The sequence below is a fragment of the Balaenoptera musculus genome, chromosome 12, assembly GCF_009873245.2.
Source record: "Balaenoptera musculus isolate JJ_BM4_2016_0621 chromosome 12, mBalMus1.pri.v3, whole genome shotgun sequence".
NCBI lineage: Eukaryota > Metazoa > Chordata > Mammalia > Artiodactyla > Balaenopteridae > Balaenoptera > Balaenoptera musculus.
In genome coordinates this window covers 31,010,088-31,024,418 of record NC_045796.1, presented here as the reverse complement: position 1 = coordinate 31,024,418, position 14,331 = coordinate 31,010,088, and positions in this window count along the sequence as shown.

Below are 14,331 nucleotides of genomic sequence, written 5' to 3'. Positions count from 1 at the left end.
TTTATCCCTTTTGTTGCCTTTGCAAAGAACAAAACTGAGCATCTCAATTTGTATTTGGAATAGCTTAATATCATTTTTATGACTGGCATGTTTATATGGGTATGTTGAGATTTTCAAAATATGTCTTTAAAATTATTTATATTATCTGTGAATAGTACTAATTGAGCACTTATTATGAATAGAGTTATGCTAAATGCTTAAGTAATATTTTTACTTAATCCTCACAATAACCAAATGAAGTAGGTATCATTATTCCCACTTTACAGGTTATGATGAATTTGAGAGAGATCAAGTGGCTTTTCCAATATCATATTACCAAGAATGGCAAAATCAGAAATCAAACCAAAGCCATCCTCTTAAAGAGGATTCTACACTGCCTCCAGAGACAAGCTTTATGATATCAGTAGCAGTTCATTACTGAAGATATCACAATCTCACATAACCACTTAAAGAAGAGAAGAAAAATGTAATGAAATGAACTGAGTAAAGGGAAAAAGGAGTAAGTAGAGAGAATTATTCTCAGTAACATGACTGCTTTCTCTCTATCCACATTTTCTTAGATATGAAAAAAAAGATCTTTAAGAGAGAAGAGAGCATCTCCACTGAGATAGGCTTGAGCAGTGGGTCCTGATGATGGTGGAGGGGAAGATCTGCCCACAGGGGACATTAGGCAATATCTGGAGACATTATTATTTATTACAACTGGGGGAGGGGGGCGGGAAGAGTGCCATGAGCATCTTGTGGGTAGAGGTCAGGGATGTTGCTAAACATCCTACTGTGCACACAGGACAGTCCCCACAACAGTTATCTAACCAAAAATGGCAATGGTACCAAGGTTAAGAAATCCTGGGTTAAAATGATACACTCAGTCTTTATGAGTTTTAAGACTGTCTTAACTAATATTTGCGGAAAAAATAACTTCAAATTGCCTTCTTCCAGAAAAAGCGATACTTCAAGGAAAAGAGAGACTGCCTGAAATTATGGGCATGGGATAGGACTAGAAATAAAACATAATAGAAGGCTTGAGATTGGTTCAAGATGGCAGAGTAGGACGTGCTCTCACTCCCTCTGGTGAGAGCACCAGAATCACAACTAACTATTGAACAATCATAGACAGGAAGACACTGGAACTCACCAAAAAAGATAACCCACATCCAAAGACAAAGGAGAAGCCACAGTGAGATGGTAGGAGGGGCGCAATCACAATAAAATCAAATCCCATAACCTCTGAGTGGGTGACTCACAAACTGAGAACACTTATACCACAGAAGTCCACCCCCTGGAGTGAAGGTTCTGAGCCCCACATCAGGCTTCCCAACCTGGGGGTCCGGCAACGGGAGGAGGAATTCCTAGAGAATCAGACTTTGAAGGCTAGCGGGATTTCATTGCAGGACTTCGACAATACTGGGGGAAACAGAGAATCCACTCCTGGAGGGCACACACAAAGTAGTGTGAGCATCAGGACCCAGGGGAAGGAGCAGTGACCCCATAGGAGACTGAACCAGACCTACCTGCTAGTGTTGGCCGGTCTCCTGCAGAGGCGGGGGGTGGCTGTGTCTCACCGTGAGGACAAGGACACTGGCAACAGAAGTTCTGGGAAGTAATACTTGGTGTGAGCCCTCCCAGAGTCCACCATTAGCCCCCAAAAAGAGCCTGGGTAGGCTCCAGTGTTGGGTCGCCTCAAGCCAAACAACCAACAGGGAGGGAACCCAGCCCCACCCATCAGCAGACAAGTGGATTAAAGTTTTACTGAGCTCTGCCCAGCAGAGCAACACCCAGCTCTACCCACCACCAGTTCCTCCCATCAGGAAACTTGCACAAGCCTCTTAGATAGCCTCATCCACCAGAGAGCAGATGGCAGAAACAAGAAGAACTACAATCCTGCAGCCTGTGGAACAAAAACTGCATTCACAGAGAGATAGACAAGATGAAAAGGCAGAGAGCTATGCACCAGATAAAGGAACAAGATAAAACCCCAGAAAAACAACTAAATGAAGTGGAGATAGGCAACCTTCCAGAAAAAGAATTCAAAATAATGACAGTGAAGATGATACAGGACCGAGGAAAAAGAATGGAGGCAAAGATCAAGAAGATGCAAGAAATGCTTAACAAAGACCTAGAAGAATTAAAGAACAAACAAACAGAGATGAACAATACAATAACTGAAATGAAAACTACACTAGAAGGAATCAATAGCAGAACAACTGAGGCAGAAGAACAGATAAGTGACCTGGAAGACAGAATGGTGGAATTCACTGCTGAGGAACAGAATAAAGAAAAAAGAATGGAAAGAAATGAAGACAGCCTAAGAGACCTCTGGGACAACATTAAAAGCAACATCATTCGCATTATAGGGTTCCCAGAAGGAGAAGAGAGAGAGAAAGGACCCGAGAAAATATTTGAAGAGATTATAGTCGAAAACTTCCCTAACATGTGAAAGGAAATAGCCACCCAAGTCCAGGAAGCACAGTGAGTTCCATACAGGATAAACCCAAGGAGAAACATGCTGAGACACACAGTAATCAAACTGGCAAAAATTAAAGACAAAGAAAAATTATTGAAAGCAGCAAGGGAAAAACAACAAAGAACATTCAAGGGAACTCCCATAAGGTTAACTGCTGATTTCTCAGGAGAAACTCTACAAGCCAGAAGGGAGCGGCATGATATACTTAAAGTGATGAAAGGGAAGAACCTACAACCAAGATTACTCTACCTGTCAAGGATCTCATTCAGATTCGATGGAGAAATCAAAAGCTTTACAGACAAGCAAAAGCTAAGAGAATTCAGCACCACCAAATCAGCTCTACAACAAATGCTAAAGGAACTTCTTTAAGTGGGAAACACAAGAGAAGAAAAGGACCTACAAAAACAAACCCAAAACAATTAAGAAAATGGTCATAGGAACATACATATCGATAATTACCTTAAACGTGAATGGATTAAATGCTCCAATCAAAGGACACAGGCTTGCTGAATGGATACAAAAACAAGACCCATATATATGCTGTCTACAAGAGACCCACTTCAGACCTAGGGACACATACAGACTAAAAGTGAGGGGATGGAAAAAGATATTCCATGCAAATGGAAATCAAAAGAAAGCTGGAGTAGCAATACTCATATCAGATAAAATAGACTTTAAAATCAAGAATGTTACAAGAGACAAGGAAGGACACTACATAATGATCAAGGGATCAATCCAAGAAGAAGGTATAACCATTATAAATATATATGCACCCAACATAGGAGCACCTCAATACGTAAGGCAACTGCTAACAGCTCTAAAAGAGGAAATCAACAATAACACAATAACAGTGGGGGACTTTAACACCTCACTTACACCAATGGACAGATCATCCAAAATGAAAATAAATAAGGAAACAGAAGCTTTAAATGACACAATAGACCACATAGATTTAATTGATTTTTATAGGACATTCCATCCAAAAACAGCAGATTACACTTTCTTCTCAAGTGTGCATGGAACATTCTCCAGGATAGATCACATCTTGGGTCACAAATCAAGCCTCAGTAAATTTAAGAAAATTGAAATCATATCAAGCATCTTTTCTGACCACAATGCTATGAGTAAGAAATAAAGTACAGGGAAAAAAATGTAAAAAACACAAACACATGGAGGCTAAACAATATGTTACTAAATAACCAAGAGATCACAGAAGAAATCAAAGAGGAAATCAAAAAATACCTAGAGACAAATGACAATGAAAATACGATGATCCAAAACCCATGGGATGCAGCAAAAGCAGTTCTAAGAGGGAAGTTTATAGCAATACAATCCTATCTCAAGAAACAACAAACATCTCAAATAAAAAATCTACCCTTACACATATAGAAACTAGAGAAAGAAGAACAAACAAAAGCCAAAGTTAGTAAAAGGAAAGAAATCATAAAGATCAGAACAGAAATAAATGAAATAGAAACAAAGAAAACAATAGCAAAGATCAATAAAACTAAAAGCTGGTTCTTTCAGAAGATAAACAAAATTGATAAACCATTAGCCAGACTCATCAAGAAAATGAGGGAGAGGACTCAAATCAATAAAATTAGAAATGAAAAAGGAGAAGTTACAACAGACACCGCAGAAATACAAAGCATCCTAAGAGACTCCTACAAGCAACTCTATGCCAATAAAATGGACAACCTGGAAGAAATGGACAAATTCTTAGAAAGGTATAACCTTCCAAGACTGAACCAGGAAGAAATAGAAAATATGAACAGACCAATCACAAGTAATGAAATTGAAACTATGATTAAAAATCTTTCAACAAACAAAAGTCCAGGACCAGATGGCTTCACAGGCAAATTCTATTAAACATTTAGAGAAGAGCTAACACCCATCCTTCTCAAACTCTTCCAAAAATTGCAGAGGAAGGAACACTCTCAAACTCATTCTGTGAGGCCACCAACACCTTGATACCAAAACCAGACAAAGATACTACCAAAAAAAAAAAATTACAGACCAATATCACTGATGAATATAGATGCAAAAATCCTCAACAAAATACAAGCAAACAGAATCCAACAACACATTAAAAGGATCATACACCATGATCAAGTGGGATTTATCCCAGGGATGCAAGGATTCTTCAATATACGCAAATCAATCAATGTGATACACCATATTAACAAACTGGAGAATAAAAACCATATGATCATCTCCATCAATGCAGAAAAACCTTTTGACAAAATTCCACAACGATCTATGATAACAACTCTCCAGAAAGTAGGCATAGAGGGAAACTACCTCAACATAATAAAGGTCATATATGACAAACTCACAGCAAACATCATTCTCAATGGTGAAAAATTGAAAGCATTTCCTCTAAGATCAGGAACAACACAAGGATGTCCACTCTCATCACTATTATTCAACATAGTTTTGGAAGTCCTAGCCATGGCAATCAGAGAAGAAAAAGAAATAAAAGGAATACAAATTGGAAAAGAAGTAAAACTGTGATGTTTGCAGATGACATGATACTATACATACAGAATCCTAAAGATGCCATCAGAAAACTACTGGAGCTAATCAATGAATTTGGTAAAGTTGCAGGATACAAAATTAATGCACAGAAATCTATTGCATTCCTATACACTAATGATGAGAAATCTGAAAGAGAAATTAAGGAAACACTCCTATTTACCATTGCAAGAAAAAGAATAAAATACCTAGGAATAAACCTACCTAGGGAGACAAAAGACCTGTATGCAGAAAACTATAAGACACTGATGAAAGAAATTAAAGATAAAACAAACAGATGGAGAGATATACCATGTTCTTGGATTGGAAGCATCAATTTTGTGAAAATGACTATACTACCCAAAGCAATCTACAGATTCAATGCAACCCCTATCAAATTACCAATGGCACTTTTTACAGAACCAGAGCAAAAAATCTTAAAATTTGTATGGAGACACAAAAGATCCCAAATAGGCAAAGTGGTCTTGAGGGAAAACAATGGAGCTGGAGGAATCAGACTCCCTGACTTCAGACTCTACTACGAAGCTACAGTAATCAAGACGATACGGTACTGGCACAAAACCAGAAATATAGATCAATGGAACAGGATAGAAAGCCCAGAGATAAACCCATGCACCTATGGTCAACTAATCTGTGACAAAGGAGTCAAGGGTATACAATGGAGAAAAGACAGTCTCTTCAATAAGTGGTGCTGGGAGAACTGGACAGCTACATGTAAAAGAATGAAATTAGAACACTCCCTAACACCATACACAAAAATAAACTCAAAATGGATTAGAGACCTAAATGTAAGACCAGACACTATAAAACTCTTAGAGGAAAACATAGGAAGAACACTCTTTGACATAAATCGCAGCAAGATCTTTTTTGATCCGTCTCCTAGAGTAATGGAAATAATAAGCAAAAACAAACAATTGGGACCTAATGAAATTTAAAAGTTTTACACAACAAAGGAAACTACAAACAAGACGAAAAGGCAACCCTCAGAATGGGAGAAAATATTTGCAAATGATTCAACAGACAAAGGATTAATCTCCAAAATATATAAACAGCTCATGTAGCTCAATATTAAAAAAACAAACAACCCAATCCAAAAATGGGCAGAAGACCTAAATAGACATTTCTCCGAAGAAGACATACAGATGGCCAAGAAGCACATGAAAAGCTGCTCAACATCACTAATTATTAGAGAAATGCAAATCAAAACTACAATGAGTTATCACCTCACACCAGTTAGAATGGGCACCATCAGAAAATCTACAAACAACAAATGCTAGAGAGGGTGTGGAGAAAAGGGAACCCTCTTGCACTGTTGGTGGGAATGTAAATTGATACAGCCACCCTGGAGAACAGTATGGAGATCCCTTAAAAAACTAAAAATAGAATTACCATATGACCCAGCAATCCCACTACTGGGTATATACCCAGAGAAAACCATAATTCAAAAAGACACATGCACCCCAATGTTCATTGCAGCACTATTTACAATAGCCAGGACATGGAAGCAACCTAAATGCCCATCAACAGATGAATGGATAAAGAAGTTGTGGTACATATATACAATGGAATATTACTCAGCCATAAAAAGGAACGAAATTTGGTCATTTCTAGAGATGTGGATGGATCTAGAGAGGGTCATACAGAGTGAAGTAAGTCAGAAAGAGAAAAAGGAATATTGTATATTAATGCATATCTGTGGAACCTAGAAAAATGGTACAGGTGAACTGGTTTTCAGGGCAGAAATTGAGACACAGATGCAGAGAACAAACATGTGGACAACAAGGGGGGACAGTGGCAGGGGGGCAGTGGTGGTATGATGAACTGGGAAATTGGGATTGACATATATACACTAATATGTATAAAATGGGTAACTAATAAGAACCTGCTGTATAAAAAAAAATAAAATTAAATTTAAAAAAAGATAATAGAAATAAAAGGATAAATACTCACTTCCCAGTTCTATTGATAACCTTATACATGGGGACATGGCCAAACTTCTGTGAACATCATCTTCCTAATTATAAAATGAACGATTGATTGTTTTCAGTTCCACCATCCAATGGCTGTTAGTGAAGACACGATCCATGTCTCTGGATGTGCAGGATCTCTGCTGATGTCTTCGAGTGGGGCACTCCTGCAGAATTCGTGAGCTCCTGGAAGACAGGGAGCTCTATTCACTGCTATATCTTTAGGACCTCAAACATAGTAGGTGCTCAAAAACTACTGATCAGTTGGCTGTCTGAGATTTCTAGCAGATTAGATGAATATTCACGCCTATTGCACAAGAGCAGTCAGAGCCTGTGGTATAGATTCGGAAGGCATCAACTCGGTGGTAATAGTTGAAGCTGTCTGTGGTGGAGGATTAAAAGAGAGAGAGGGAGAGAGAAAGAAAGACTGAGGAAATGGACTGAAAATAAGGTCATAAGTTAAAGAAAGCGTCATTAGTGATTTTGAAGCAATGTCAATGGATTATTGTGGACTAGGGGGAGGAGGTCAGAGGAAAGCTAGATTCACAACACTAGAAAGATAGTGCACAGTGAAAAAATAGAAGTAGCTGGGTTAAATTAATTTTTTGAGACATGTGACAGTGAAAGGAATGTGAAAATGGAATATCAGTGAAGAGATGAAAAGTTCAGGGAAGTATAAGGGCAAATACAAATTCAAAATAAAAGGCTTAATTCTCCTTTTTGAAAATAAGGGAAGAGACTCCTTCTGTCCCTTTTCTTAGAGCATTTATTTAAAAGAAAAAAAAGTGTAAGTTCTTTCTCTCTTTGAAATATAGGTAAATCTTTTTTAAAAGCTAAGTAAGCTTGCTCTTGCCAGCTTTACGACCCAGGAGTGCCTTGCTCAAGGACCTGGGAACCATCTCTGAAATATAATTATTAAGGAAGATGATTCCCCTAGCTCCCAGTTTCTGTGGGTTGGTAGGAGCTTAACCTCAGCAGACACTTCACTCCCAAGATGCAAAACTATCTTTTGTCATAAAGAGGAGTTTATATTTCCTTTGGATAAAGCCCATTAGTTAGCACAGATGGTCAGCCCAACTACCAAGTGAATTTAGGATAAACTATGTGTGACAAATGGGGCTGTCGGTCCTTTTTCTTGAGGACTAGTTATTGTTTATCTTGAGAACATGTATGTATTAGTCAGGGTTCTCCAGGAAAATGGAACCAGTAGGCTGTATATGCATATAAGGAGAGATTTATTATAGGGAATTGACTCGCGTGATTATGGGCACTGACAAGTCTCAGGTTCTGCAGGGGGAGCTGGCAATTTGGAGACAGAGGAGAACCAATGGTGTAGTTCCAGTCCAAAGGCCGACAAGCTCAGGACCCAAGAAGAGTCAATGCTGCAGTTTGAATTCAAAGGCAGAAAAAAGCCAATGTCCTCGTTCAAAAGCAATCAGGCAGAAGGAATTCTCTTTTACTTGTCAAAGGTCAGCTTTTTGGTTCTGTTCAGTCCCTGGACAGATTTGTGTTTACCGGAGTGGGGCAAGGGGGAATTGGATGAAGGTAGTCAAAAGGTACAAACTTCCAGTTATAAGATAAATAAGTACTTGGGATATAATGTACAACATGATAAATATAATTAACATTGCTGTATGTTATATACGAAAATTAAGAGAGAAAATCCTGAATTCTTATCACAAGAAAAAATTTTTCTGTTTCTTTAATTTTGTATCTATATGAGGTGATGGATATGCACTAAACTTGTGGAAATCACTTCATAATGTATGTAAGTCAAATCATTATGTTGTACACCTTAAATTTGTACAGTGCTGCATGTCAATTATATCTCAATAAAACTGGAGTTAAAAATAAAGTCAGTTCATCACACACACACACACACACACACACACACACACAAATAGTGTGGAGGCTGAAAAGCAAAGTGGTACTTCAAAAATTGTGATCAGTTCAGAGCCCTGAGGATAGACCAAATGTTAGCAGGTCTCATAAATCTCTTAAAACTCCATTCAGACAATAGACTGACTCATAAATAAAATCATCCTGATGTCACTAACTCTGAATATTTTCATGAACGTTATAGAGAGGATCTTTGGAGGATTGTTTGTATATCTATTCTTTGGCTACAACAAATAGAAGAATGGAAATGTAATGAGGCATTCGGCTTACACACTTTAGGAAGGATATCTTCTCTTTCTTAACTGACCATAAGACACTACAACTTGAATCTTAATTTCTTATTGAACTTGAATCTCTGACCCAGATATTATATTCACATGGACCTATAGAGGACAGCCTTCCGCAAATTTTTGTAGGATGTAGGTTTTTATACTGGATCCTTCCTCCTACCTCCCAAGGACCCTAGAATGGAGTGACCCAGTGTGAAGTAAATTCATCCTTCTCACTTTTTTTTTCCCCCCAGGGGAGAGGGGAGGAGGAATAAACTAGGACAATGATTTATGATAGTGGATTTCCCACAGTGTGCAGCTCTGGACCTTCCCTTGCATCTTAGGAATTCTTGAAGACAATCCCAAAACATACTGCTCATGTGGGCACAGCCTAAGCTTGGTTACTCTCAATAATAATAATAAAAAAAAAAAGGGAAATAAGAAGGAAGAAGAGGAGGGGCAAGAGGAGAGGTGAAGAAGAAAGAGGAGGAAGAGGAGGAAACCTGGGAGGAAGAGGGGGGAAAAGGAGGAGTAGGAGGGAGAGAAGGAAGAAAAGGGACGAGAAACAACTTTTACTGAACCTGTATCAGTCACTGGACTAAGGGCATTATGTGAAATCTCTAGTTTATTTCCATAACAACTCTAAAGTAATAGATACCATCATTATCATTGTTTTACAAAGGAAGGGACTGAGAATTAGATATTTTAAGTTAAGTTAATACTGAGGGGCAGCAGTGGAGTTTGATTCCAGATTTGTCTTACTCCGGAGTTCCAACTCCTGACTACTACCAAGAATTTGAAAGAAAAAATGTTTGAGTGAAGGGTTTTCTTCTCTAGAGGTGATTTTTCCCACAGACCCTCCAAACAGCTAGATAGAGAAAACTGAGATAACTACACTATTGTGAACTTTGCTTAACATCCATGTATGGATAGGTGGGCAGGGGAATCTTATTAATTACAAGTTAGGCAGGTGAGATAATAACATACTAACAGTAATTTCAAAACATTTTCAAAATAGTATTTGTATTGTTTTTGTCTCTAAAATTATTATAGTATATTTTTATCAGCAGTCTCTAAAAATAACTTTCACATATTTATTTCAGTTAAAATTCAATTATAAATATTTTCAGGCTAACAGATTTTATTTTCTTGCTATAATGCTTTTATAATCGATCTTTACAACAACTAGTTTTTTTGTACTAAGTACACACAATGTCAATTAATTTTCACTCATATTGCTATAGCAAGTAAACCCTCAGTTGTCTTTGATAAAGCAAGATGAAATTTTATCATAGACAGGAAGAAAAGAAATCAGCAAGTTCACAATTTCAGTTAAATCAACATCATAATCTGTTAAAACAGTATTTTGTGATACTAATATTTTCATAACTCAATTCAAAATTTATCCATTCATCCTGTCTACAAAGCATATTGCCCAAATATTAACTATTTATCAGGTAATCTACCACTGCGCTGACAGGTGGCCTTTATGTTCTTTGGCAGCAGTTCAAAGTTTCTAGAATGTATTGATGGCTAAATAGCTATTAACACTGATAAGAGCTCTTGCTGTATTTCTGTGACTGGGCCACCATATGGAGCTGATTTCAAAACAGAAAGATTAGAAGAGCTCACTCTTACCACATATAAGGAAACCCAATGAGCACATTGTCATTGATCCTTCTAAACTTACCTCCCAAGTCTGAAAAATTCCTACTCTTTCTGTTGACAGTCTTCTCTCAGTGTCTCAAGGAAAATTTATATTCTCCATGCCACGTCTACAGATATGATTAAGTTCAATCTTTCTTCAGGGTGTGTATATATATTTAATATTAATTTTGTTCTCTCACCTAAGCCCTCACCCTGCATTCTATCAAAGTTTGTGGCTATTAAAGCTACAAGATTGACTATGAGGAATGTGGTGTATTTAAGGTAAAGATGCAATTAAAACCTAACTTTAATAATCACTAAGCAAAATGTCAGTGTCCAGCCCTTCAGTCAAACAGGATTAACACTGAGTCCCTCAGGAAGCCACAGTCTAGCATGGTCATGTAAGAAAACACTAGTAACCTAGACTGCTAAAGAACACATTGGACATGAAGTTCAAAGATTCTGGTTTGAGGATCTGATACACCTAGATTAAGAGATTTGAGCACAACACTTTGCTCTCTAAGATAAAATAGAGAAAAATACACCTACTTTGTGAAATAAAAGAAAATACATGTTAAAATATTTTGTAAACTATAAAATGCTATATATAAAACATCAGTGTTAACTTTACATACTCCTGGCAAGAAGATACAGGTAAAATTGCCCTCAGATCAATGAAAAGGGCAGGGAAAGTTTGAGCAAATGTTGGTATTGTCTTGCAATTAGCAGGTACATGGTACTGACAACAAAGTAATAGGGCAAGAGGCAAGGAGTATAATGTAACTATTGGTTAGAGAATAAAGGAAGGATAACTGGCAACCTTGGTGACTCATGGCAGACATTAGTCATTTACTGAGTGATTTCTATATGCTAAAGTTAAAGAAGAATGTAAGATACACGTTTTTGAGGACCTTACATTCAGTGATAGACATTACTGTGTTAGCCAATATTCATGAATCATTTCCCTTTCCTGGACATGCAGGAGAATTACACTTCCTACTTATTTAAATTTGGCATGGCCATGTGACTTTCTTTGGTCAATAAAATATGAGTGGAAATGGCAGGTATCACTCTGGGTGAAAGCATTTAAAAGGCAGTGTGCAATTTCTCCATATTCTTTTCTCATGCTCTAGAAATTATGGGAGCAGTGTTGATAAGGAGATGACACAAGATGAAAAAGCCTGGAGTTCTGAGCTTTGACATATAGGCTAGCTGCCCTAGAATAGATTCTGAATGAACAAGAGATAAACTTTTATTTTAATAAGCCATGAGATTTTTTTATATCATTTATTACTGCACCGTTATCTAGCCTATCCTGACTAAAACACATTCTACAGAGAGAGTATAGCATGGTGAAAGAGTACACTCATTCTTCAGTATCCAAAGGGGATTGATTTCAGGACCTCCTGTGGATATCAAAATTCTCAGATGTTCAAGTCCCTTATACAAAATGGTATAGTATTTTTATATAACCTATGCACATCCTCCGGTACACTTTAAATCATCTCTAGATTACTTATAATACCTAATAAAATGTAAATAGTTGCCAACACACAGAAAATTCAAATTTTGCTTTTTGGAAATTTCTGGAATTTTTTTCAAATATTTTCAATCTGCAGTTGGTTGAATCTGTGGATGCACTAACCACAGATATGGAGGGCTGATTGTACATACATCTGAGGCAAAAGGAGCTGGATGTTTTACCTCATCTTAACTATTTATTATTGGTTGACTTTGAATATATTACTTAGTCCCTCTGAGCCTCAATGTTATCCTTGTAAAATGATAATAATGCTTGCTTAAAGAATTGTTTCATGTGAGAAAGTGTCTATTTTTAATAGTAAGTTAATTAAACAAGGAAGCCATTAGACTAGGCGGTTCTAATACCTTAGCAACTTATGTAAGCAAACCAAAACCTAAGCCTGTAAATGCGTAGAAGTTAAGAAATCAAAATCTAAAGACAACTAATCACAAACAGCCAACTAGGCTTTCCCAAATAAGGCGGCCACTTGAACTATCGCCAATAAAATTATTTCTTGCTTTGCTTTTTCATCTTCTCTATAAAAGTCTTGCCCCTAACTCTTGTCAGTGGAGCTCTCCTAACCACTTCTGGTTTGGTGCTGCCCCATTCAAATTGATTCTTGCTCAAATAAACTCTTAGAACATTTAATATGCCTCATTTTATCTTTTAATAGTTAATCCTTGAAATGCTCATTATTATTATACCTCAGCAATAATAAAATACAGTTGAAATATCTTAAAAATAAACACAACTCTTGTTGGTGCCACTACACATGGATGTCCCAATGTAATGGGTGCTAAAGAGCTATCAAGGGCTGGAAAATAGGAACCATCCTTTGAGGGTGTGAGGCGTGGGATATTCCCTTGTTCCAGGAAATAAGGGTGAGGGGGCCATGCGTTCCTGCTGGGACATATTTTGCAGTTGTTTAATTTTTTCCCTCTTTTTTGTAATTTTGAATTTTTTGTGAGACCCGGGTCTCAAGACAAGTGGATACATCCTTACCACAGTGAGCAGACCACAGGTACTTTGAACCCTTTCCAAGGATGGACGATTCTTGGAATCTGGAAGTTCTGTTTTGTTTATGTTTTTATTTCTTTTAATTTTTATACAGATATATTCAGAGATCTAAGGAACTTTTTCCTTTCCCTGTCTTCTCCACCAACTTGAAAGTGAATACTTTTAGCAAAGGAAGGAGGAAAATACTATGGCAACATTTTGAGAGGTTTGGGATTTTTTATGAAAAAAAAAAAAAAAGGAATGAATTGAGATGGAGAAAATGTTCCCACCTTAAGCCCACATGAATCCCTCTCTCCCACCTCTACTGTCTTCCTAAGTTTCTGTTAAAGAAGCCATTGAAGCAGCTCTCTTATCATCACAAAGATGCATTAAGTGAGGAATAAAGAAAAAGACAAAGAGCTGGATAAAGAGTCACAGTCCATTGGTTCCCCAGTCGGTGTTCTACAGCACTCAGAATGTGAGAACTTGTCATCATGGCCATAGCCTCCACATTCTGGAGTTGTGGCCGGCTGCTCAGCGGGCCCTTCGATCCTGGTCCTGGCATCTGGGCTCTCTTCACCCATCATCCTGTCTCAAAACTGCATGAAGAATGCCATCAGTCCAGGTCAGCTGTTGTCAAAAAACCACCAGACGTGGAGTCCCATTGAGCCTGACACCATTCATGTCCCTGTGGGGTATGAACAAGGTCGTTGAGATCTTGGTTTCTCCAGCATCCATGTCCAGGAAGTGTTTGACTGTAGGAAACCCAGGTTCTCTAAGATTGTACTGAAACCACAGTACAAGACTAGGGAAGCTCACAAAGTCTTTATCCTTGGCCGTTGAAATTTACCAAGTCCTGAGCTATGAGTAGAAAGAACAGTACGGCAGCCAAGTGCTCCTGCCATGCCTGGAGGCTGAAAGAAAATGAGATTGTGGCACAGGAGACCTCAGCCCTCCGAGTGCAAGCCAAGCACATTTCCCTGTAGGGTGCATTTTTGATTGTTCGCTTTGGAAGAGACTCGTTTGTCTCCT